Genomic DNA, 9,975 nt, shown 5'->3' on the forward strand with positions numbered 1-9,975 from the left:
AAAACGAGGGCCATTTCCAGTAAACCAAGCAAAAAATTGTCAAGGTTGCATCCCCAGATCTTATTCCTCACCATCCAGGGCCAATTTGTCCTCAAAATCCTTTTGATTCTACTCCTGAAACATCTCTTAGAGCAATTACTTCCTCTCTATTCTCATTGCCACTGGCTTAGCTGAAAACATTAGTCTCACTTAATCCTTCTCTGGAAAGACAGTACCATGTTTAAGAGTTTGAACCTCAGTTCTGATACTATGGATTCACTTAAAAGCGGAACCTCTCTCTGAAAACCTGGGGTGAAAAGTACATGAATAAAGGCTTGTACTTAGTAGAGTATAAACACTTAAAGTGACAGCTATTATTGATTCACTGCAATTACTGCCAATAAAATCATACTTTGACTATGTCTCCTTGTTTTAATCCTTCCAGTCTCTCCTGTACGCTATTAACCAGTGTGGCCCTTCTGAAACACACTTGATCATGTGTGCAGTGCTTACTTAAATGTCTATTCTGACTCTTTGTTGCCTATAATGTACCTCTCCCCAACTTAACCTCTCTCCTCACTAATCTGCTACCCTAGATCACGTCCTCATAAATATTCACACTTTTGTGTTTCTACAGAACTTGGTTTATATTTCTATCATAACATAAAAATTCACTTTTTATGCTTTTATGTCCTCAGCTAGCTTGTTGTTGTTCGCTGCTGTCGTGTCAGCCCCCAACATTTGGGGCCCAACTCATGGCAACCCCATGCAACAGAACTAAATGCTGCCTTGTCCTGTGCCATTCCCATGATTGGTTGCAGACTGAACCACTGCAATCCATTAGGATTTTTACAGGCTGATTTTCAGAAGTACAATGCCAGGCCTTTCTTCCTAGTCTGTCTTAGTGTGAAACCCGTTCAGTATCATAGCAATATGTAATCCACCAATGGTGGCTCTGGAATGGCAATGGCTGTATCTTAATTAGAGCACTGTGCCTGGCATATAGATGAAAATGATATTTATGTTTTAATTTTTGCAGGAACTCTCACGTCTTTTGTATCTTTATCCTTTAATAGTGGAAGGTTTCAAGGTATTGTACCATGAAATATTTCATTGCTACTGAATTACCTTTTAGGCTTTGAGAAATATGATCAAATTAAAAATCCAACAAGTGAGGGGCCGCTGCCATGGAGCTGACAATCAGAAACAGGTACCAGCACCAGCTCCTTCAGAGGCATCTACCTCAGTATGACACTGCTGCAGGAGAAGTTGCCATTAAGCTTGAATGTGGCAAAACCAAACACCCTCAGCTCCACACTGAGAGCAAAATCTACAAAATGATGCAGGCAGGAGTGGGCATCCACACCATTAGATGGTACAGGGCAGAGGGGGACTAAAATGTCATGGTGATGGAGCTGTTGGGACCATGCGTGGAAGACCTCTTCAACTTCTGATCAAGGAAATTAATAGAGTCTCAAAACTGTCCTGCTGCTAGCTGACCAAATGATTAGTTACACTGAATACATTTATTCAAAGAACTTTATCCACTGAGATGTGAAGCCACATAACTTTTTCATGTGACCAGGCATGGAAGGCAACCTGGTCTACACCACGGACTTTGGGCTGGCCAAGAAGTACCAGGACAGCAAGACCCACCAGCATATTCCCTACCATGAGAACAAAAATCTCACAGGGGCTTTGATATTTCTCCATCTACACCCATCTTGGAATACAACAATCTCAGCGAGATGTCTTGGAGTCTCTGGGCTATGTGCTAATGTACTTCAACCTGGGCCCTCTCCCCTGGCAGGAGCTGAAGACTGCAACAAAGAGACAGAAATATGAAAGGATTGTAAGAAGAAAATGTTCACTCCCTTCGAAGTGTTGTGAAAAGAATACCCTTCTGAATTTGCCACATACCTGGGTTTCTGCCGTTCCTTGCGTTTTGACGATAAACCTGACTTCTCGTAGCTGAGAAAACTCTTTTCCGTTGCCGCGGTTTCTCCTGTGACTTTGTGTTTGACTGGAACCTGCTCAAATTTGTTGCCAACCAGGCCACCAGTGAGGTTGAGCTGGAGCAGCGGAGCCGAGAGAAGCGGCAGAGACAGTCTCGAATCCAGCCAGCCGGGGCCTCCCCTCCAAGGCCGCAGGCCGCTTGAGGGGGACTCAGGAAGTGGCTCTCTCCATGACCCTCGCCCCTATCTCCCACACTGCAACACCGCTCCAGGGCCTGTGGAAAGAGAGCGAAAGCGAGTAGGCGGCTACACTGCAGCGCCCCCAAACTCTCCTCCTCTGATTTTACCAGCTCAGCAAGATAGCTCGCGCATGTCCACCTAACAGACTAGCATTCATTTCAAACACTACGGCAAGCAACTGCTCGTCTCCCTGTGGAAGGCAGCACTGGACTCTTGGTAGGGTGGCGTCCAGTGGTTTTTCAGCCCCACCCCCAACGCCACCCCCACCGCCACCGCCAGTAGTGCATGCATGGAGGATCTACTTTGTACCAGTGGCTTCCTAGCGACGCGCCCCGACCCAGAGCAGGAATATTAACACCAGAGCTCTCCAGGCCACTTACCCAGCCACGCGTACGGGACGCGAACACAGACGAAACCGGGCAAACGCCACGTGCTGCCAGGGCCAGGCGCTGCTCGTGGCCCCGGATGTGAACTCAGTCACAGGACTGGAAAGGAAGTGAGTGTGCACTAGACCCTTTGCGAGAGAATCAGACCCCACCCAAGTCTTTTCACTCTCCCCATGAGCCTACTCTAATTATTGACCTTAATCTTGCTTAAGACAGTTTTTTATCATTTTGCTAAAAATTATTGGTTTATTGCTGTTGTGTGCCTTCGAGTCCGACTCATAGCGACCTCGTAGGACAGACTAGAACACTGCTCTATAGGGCTTCCTAGGCGGTAATCGTATAGGGGTGCTATGAGTCAGAATCAACTACAGGGCACACAACAACCATCTTTACAGCATTTTTTCCCACGGGGAGCGGCTGGGAGGGTTGAACCACTGAACTTTGGGTTAGCAGCCCAGCGCTTAACCATTGTGCCAGGAGTGCCCTTAATTATGGGCTTAAATCTGTAAAAACTCAAGTTAATATATATAATGGATATTTCTTTGCAGTATTACCCCTTTGTCTCCCAGTTGCTTTACAAACACTGGCCTTTTAACTAAAGAGCCATTATAACACTATCATCTTCTATAGTTTACATCTATTACGCTATTAGGTCAATAAGCTTGATAGCAAGTTAATCAATAGGTTTTCCCTGACCAACTGGTAGAAAGCTCTCCTTCCTTAGTGATGTTCTCTGAAATAATATGACCTTGTCCTGGCTTGCCCTTTTATTAGGTTCTATTAACTGAGGTATAGTGAAATTAAGTGAAAGATTAAAGAAAATTATGGGACATTGCTTTCGAGAGAAGGAAAAGTACTATTAACGGAAATTAAGGCAATCTGCTGCAAAAGTCATCTTTAAAGTGTTAAAAAGCAAAGATGTCACTTTGAGGAATAAGGTATGCCTAACCTTGGTGGCACAGTGGTTAAAGCACTTGGCTGCAAACCAACAGGTTAGCAGTTGGAACCCACCAGCCTCTGTGAGAGAAAGATGTGGCAGTCCACTTCTGTAAAGATTTGTAGCCTTGGAAAGCCTGTGGGGCAGTTCTACTCTGTGCTATAAGGTCTCTATGAGTCAGAATCGACCCGACCACAGTGAGTTTGAACCCAAGCCATGGTATTTTCAATCAACTCATATGCATGCGAAAGCTGGATAATGAATGAGGGAGACCAAAGAAGAATCGATGCATTTGAATTATGGTGTTGGCGATTGAACTATAGTGTTGAACGTACCACTAAGTGCCAGAAGGATGAATAAATGTGTCTTGGAAGAAGTACAGCCAGAAGGCTCCTGAGAAGCAAGAATTGTGAGACTTCATCTCATGTACTCTGGACATGTTATCAGGAGAGACCAGTCCCTGGAGAAAGACATCATGCTTACTAAAGTAAAGGGTCAAACAGGAAGACCCTCAATGAGATGGATTGACACAGTGGCTGCAATAGTAGGCTGAAACAAGCAACAATTGTGAGGATGGCCCAGGACTGGACAGTGTTTCATTCTGTGGTACATAGGGTTGATTTGAGTCGGAAGTGACTCAACGACACCTAACAACAAAACTATTAAGGAGAATAATTTATTTTTCAGATGGAGAAACAAGATAAAAGCCATTTAAGGCAATAATGGAGGTCATCAATATCCTACAACATGAACTCCCTATTAGGAAATATATTGTTTGGGGTCTTATTTATATATCTGTTATGATAGGAAAGAGTCCCAGGATGATGCAAATAGTTAATGCACTCAGCTACTAACCGAAAGGTTGGAGTTTTGAGTTCACTCAAAGGTACTCGGAAGAAAGGCCTGGTGATACACTTCTGAAAAACCAGCCATTGAAAATCCTATGCAGCATAGTTCTACTCTAACACACCTCGCTGTTAGTCAGAATCAACTTGATGGCAACTGGTTGGTTATGATAGGAAACCTATGTATTCACTAGCTGGTGGACATATTCATGAGACCACATCCCTGGTAGAAATGTAACAAATGTACAAGTAAGCACAATACTCCCTCCTCATTTCTGTCACTTTCAACTTCAAGTCATTCATTCATTCAACAAATATTGAGTCTGTGTGCTCTATTTTTATTGCACTTGCGGACAGGCTGTGCCTCAAACTTCCAGGCAGCCATCAGACTGCTAGGAATGAGAATATGCACCCACTGGCATCAACAATTCTATTGGTGCCACGTTTATCTGAGCCGCTGAAATGAAGTGGGGAAAAAAAAGAAACCGTTCATTACATTACACTGATGTCTGAGTTAATTCATAAACTTCTATTGATCAATATGTTCTAGTTTTGTTTTTGAGAATTCTTACCAGCTGATTACAGTCAAGAGTTGGAAATGAGAAAATAATATTCCACCAGATACTGAACACTCTGAAATTAAAACTCAGTAATCACCTTAAAAATCATCTTATTAATTCATTTATTAAAAAAGAAAATTTAGAAAAAAATGAAGATGAGCTTGACACATATTCAAACTGTTTAAGTATTAAATAGAGCTTAATCAGGACAAGTAGACAGAATTGTATTTAAGAAAGGAAAACCAAACCCCAGGCACAATGGAAGGTATCCATTTAGCAAAGTAACTAAATGTAATTAAATTTAAAATATCTATGAACCTTAGTAACTACTTTCATGGTACTTCCAATTTGTACATAAATCCAGAAGTAATAAAACCAAACAACATGTAATGTAGCAAAATTATGTAAAAAGACTTATTTCAGTTATGTCAATAATTTAATATATAAGTAATTATTATATAGAACCAACTCTATGCCAAACAGTTTGTTAGGTACTAACCAATTGTGGTGGAGTAAATTACAACTCAAGGAGCCCTGGTGGTACAGCAGTTAAGCTCAGTGGCCACTAACCGATAGGTGGGCAGTTCAAACCCACCAGCTGTTCCATGGGAGAAAGATGTGGCAGTTTGCTTTGGTAAAGATTTACAGGCTTGGAAACCCTACAAGTCAGTTCTACTCTGTCCTACAGGGTCACTAACCCCAGTTGCTATTGACCCTATAGGACAAAGTAGAAGCGTCCCACAGGGTTTCTAAAAAGCAGCTGCTGGATTTGAACTGCCGACCTTTTGGTTAGCAGCTGAGTTCTTAACCACTGAGCCACCAGGGCTCCACAGGGTCACTACAGGGTCACTATGAGTCAGAATCGACTTGATGGCAGTGCATTTGGTTTTGGGTTTCTATTCCTGGTAGAAATGTAACAAATGTACAAGTAAACACAATAGTCCCTCCTCCTTTTTATCACTTTCAACTTCTAGTCATTCATTCATTCGACAGATATTGATTCTGAATGCACTGTCTAGCTGCATTGCACATGCAGACAGGCATTCCCATGTGTGCAAAGTGGAACTGAGCTTCACAGGGTTTTCAAGGCTGTAACTTTTTGGAAGCAGATTGGTAGGCCATTATTCTAAGGCTCCTCTAGGTGAGTTTAAAGCAATAACCTTTCAGTTAGTAGCCATTTGCACCACCCAGGGACATCCTGCTGGGTAATAACGGAGATATAATAATAATAGTTATTATTTTTTAATGAAATGTGCAAAGATCTGGAGTTAGCAAACCAAAAGAGAACACGCTTTTAGCATTTCTCAAGTTGAAAGAACTGAAGAAAAAATTCAAACCTCGAGTTGCAATTTTGAAGGATTCTATGGGCAAAATATTGAATGACGTAGGAAGCATAAAAAGCAGATGGAAGGAATACACAAACTCATAGTACCAAAAAGAAATGATCGAAGTTCAACCATTTCAGGAGGTACTATATGATCAAGAACCAATGGTATCGAAGAAAGAAGTCCAAGCTGCGCTGAAGGCATTGATGAAAAACAAGGCTCCAGGAATTGACAGAATACCAACTGAGATGTTTCAACAAACAGATGGAGTGCTGGAGGTGCTCACTCGTCTATGCCAAGAAATGTGGAAGACAGATCCCTGGCCAACCAACTGGAAGAGATCCATATTTGTGCCCATTCCAAAGAAAGGTGATCCAACTGAGTGTAAAAATTATCAAACAATATCATTAACATCACACACAAGTAAAATTTTGCTAAAGATCATTCAAAAGCAGTTGCAGCAATACATCAACAGGGAATGGTCAGAAATTCAAGCCGGATTCAGAAGAGGGCGTGGAAGGAGGGATGTCACTGCTGATGTCACTTGGATCTTGGCTGAAAGCAGAGAGTACCAGAAATATGTTTACCTGTGTTTTATTGACTATCCAAAGGCATTTGACTGCGTGGATCATAACAAATTAGGGATAACATTGGGAAGAATGGGAATTCTAGAACACTTAATTGTGCTCATGTGGAATCTGTACATAGACCAAGAGGTAGTCGTTTGAACAGAGCAAGGGAATACTGCATGGTTTAAAATCAAGAAAGGTGTGTGTCATGGCTGCACCCTTTCACCATACTTATTTGATCTGTATGCTGAGCGAATAATCTGAGAAACTGGACTACATGAAGAAGAATGTGGCATCAGGATTGGTTGAAGACTCATTGACAACCTGCAGCATGCAGATGACACAACCTTGCTTGCTGAAAGTGAAGAGGATTTGAAGCACATACTGATGAAGATCAAAGACTACAGCCTTCAGTATGGATTACACCTCAACACAGAGAAAACAAAAATCCCCATAACTGGACCAATAAGCAACATCATGAGAAAAGACTGACATTGTCAGGGGTTTGATTTTACTTGAATCCACAATCAACGTCCATGGAAGCAGCAGTCAGGAAATCAAATGACATATTGCATTGGGCACATCTGCTGCAAAAGACCTCTTTAAAGTGTTGAAAAGCAAAGATGTCACTTTGAGGACTAAGGTGCACCTGCCCCAAGCCATGGTGTTTTCAATCGCTTCCTATTCATGCAAAAGCTGGACAATGAATAAGGAAGACAGGAGAAGAATTCATGCATCTGAATTATGGTGTTGGTGAAGAATACTGAATATACCATGGACTTCCAGAAGAACAAACAAGTCCGTCTTGGAAGAAATATAGCCAAAGTGCTCCTTGGAAGCGAGGATGGCAAAGACTTCGTCTCACATACTTTGGACGTGTTATTAGGAGGGACATCAACCTTGGTAAAGTAGAGGGTCAGCAAAGAAGAGGAAGACCCTAGACGACACAGATTGACACAGTGGCTGCAACAATGGGCTGAAACACAATGATTGTGAGGATGGCACAGTACCGGGCAATGTTGTACATAGGGTTGCTATGAGTTGGAACTGAACAATAACATGGCACCTAACAATAACAATATTTTCTGAGTGCCCATTATGAGCCCAGACTGTGCTAAGAGTCTACCTTCTATGCATTATCTTATATACTCTCCATAGACACAGTCAGTGTTATTCCTTACTAGTTTTTCTGCTTTGTTGCTGTTGTTAGGTGCCATCGAGTTGGTTCCGACTCATAGCGACCCTATTTACTACAGAATGAAACACCGCCTGGTTTAATGACTAATCTCTCCTGACAACGTGTCCAAACTATGTAAGACGGAGTCTCGCCATCCTTGCTTCTAAGGAGCATTTTGGTTGTACTTCTTTCAAGACAGATTTGTTCGTTCTATTGGCAGTCCGTGGTATATACAATATTCTTCACCAACACTGCAATTTAAAGAAGTCAATTCTTCTTCGGTCTTCCTTATTTATTGTCCAGCTTTCACATGCATATGATGTGATTGAAAATACTATGGATTTGGTCAGGCGCACCTCAGTCTTCAAGGTGACATCTTTGCTTTTCAACACTTTAAAGAGGTCTCTTGCAGCAGATTTGCCTGATGCAATGTGTCTTTTGATTTCCTGACTGCTGCTTCCATGGGTGTTGATTGTGGATCCAAGTAAAATGAAATCCTTGACAACTTCAATCTTTTCTCCCTTTATCATGATGTTGCTTATTGGTCCAGTTGTGAGGATTTTTGTTTTCTTTATGTTGAGGTATAATCCATACTGAAGGCCGTGGTCTTTGATCTTCATCAGTAAGTGCTTCAAGTCCTCTTTACTTTCAGCAAGCAAGATTGTGTCATCTGCATAATGCCGGTTGTTAATAAGTCTTCCTCTAATCCTGATGCCCCGTTCTTCTTCATATAGTCCAGCTTCTTGGTTAAACAGAAGCTTTGAAAAGTTCAGCAACTTGCCTAGTCTTGCTTTCCAGAAGTTTATAATACAGTGAGGAATGCAGCATGTGTACAATGATTATACTGATGGGTACCAAATCTATAATCAGTGTTTCTGAAGGATCCCTAGTAACGGCAGACTGATGAGTTGTGAATAAAAACAGGTTGATATCACCTATACTTATGGATAGGATCATTACAGACAGAAAGTTGTTGATCCATCTCTAAAATTATTGAATCCATTTCCAAGCCATAGAGATTAGGATTTGAGAGTTAAACCACTTTAATTGGAATATGGGCTGGTAATGACAGGAATAAACATTAGATGTACTGACTCGTTACCATTTTCTCTTAGTATTTGGCTTCAGATACTGCATTTCCTTATCAACTCCACTGCCCAGTAATTTTCATAAAGTACAGAGAAATCAAAACTAGTGTTATGGATTGAATTTCTTCCCCCAAAATATATGTTGAAGTCCTTACCTCTGGTATTTATAAACATAACCTTGTTTGCAAAGAGGGTCTTTGAAGATGTTATCAGTTAACATAAGGTCATAAAGGGAATAGGGTAAATCCTAATCTAATATGAAAACTCAAAAACCAAACCCATTGCTGTAGAGTCGATTCCCACTCATAGCGACCTTATAGGACAGAGTAGAACTGCCCCATATGGTTTCCAAGGAGCGGCTGGTGGATTTGAACTGCCAACCTTTTGGTTAGCAGCTGAGGTCTTAACCACTATGACACCAGGGCTCCAATCCAATATGAGTGGTGACCTAAAAAACAAAAGAGAGAGAAAGGAGAGACACAGAAATAGACACAGAGAGAATATGGCCACATGAAGACAGAGGCAGAAACTGGAGTGACAGGGAACACCAAGGATCACCATATGTCATCAGAAGCTGGCAGAGAGGCATGGAAACCTTAGAAAGAATAGCACAGCTGACAGCTTGATTTCAGACTTCTTGCCTCCAGAACTCTTAGACAATAAATTTCTCTTCTCTTAAACCACCTAACTTGTGGTACTTTGTTGTGGCAACTACAGATAACTAACACATAGCGCATAATCAAAAAGAGAGAGAGATCTCTTTTCGAATCTATAATAAGGAAGGCAAAAATATCTCTGTAAAAAATACCCACCTTACTTTGATAATCAAGAGGTTAAATAAACATATAGACAAGGAAACACTCTGGAAATTGTTTTTAAAAATATTTTCAAATAGCCTTTAACTTCTTGGGAAA

At 41.5% G+C, this 9,975-nt stretch overlaps 1 pseudogene; it reads left to right on the forward strand.

The window, feature by feature from the left end:
- Positions 1 to 1,440: 1,440 nt before the first annotated feature.
- On the forward strand, positions 1,441 to 2,394 carry LOC101348380 (casein kinase I pseudogene; annotated as a pseudogene).
- The last annotated feature ends 7,581 nt before the right edge of the window (positions 2,395 to 9,975 follow it).

The sequence above is a fragment of the Trichechus manatus genome, unplaced genomic scaffold (genome assembly GCF_000243295.1).
Source record: "Trichechus manatus latirostris isolate Lorelei unplaced genomic scaffold, TriManLat1.0 scaffold00125, whole genome shotgun sequence".
NCBI lineage: Eukaryota > Metazoa > Chordata > Mammalia > Sirenia > Trichechidae > Trichechus > Trichechus manatus.